The following is a 209-nucleotide window of genomic DNA, read 5'->3' on the forward strand; positions in this document are numbered from 1 at the left end:
CTCACCGGAAAGGAAGCGGAGCACATCAGCAGGGAGGAAGGGAAGCAGAGGTCTCGGATACACTTCCCGTCTCCTCTTCGCTGGCTCCAGCGCCCGCAGCACCCCACAGGTGAGGGGGCCGTGCGCTGGCCTCGGCCACCGGGTCGTAGCTGCCCCGGAGGACGCGGAGGGAAAGGAGCCAACGCCGCCTTCCCTCCCGGTCCCGCCTC

Source organism: Eurypyga helias, unplaced genomic scaffold (genome assembly GCF_000690775.1).
Source record: "Eurypyga helias isolate BGI_N326 unplaced genomic scaffold, ASM69077v1 scaffold19320, whole genome shotgun sequence".
NCBI lineage: Eukaryota > Metazoa > Chordata > Aves > Eurypygiformes > Eurypygidae > Eurypyga > Eurypyga helias.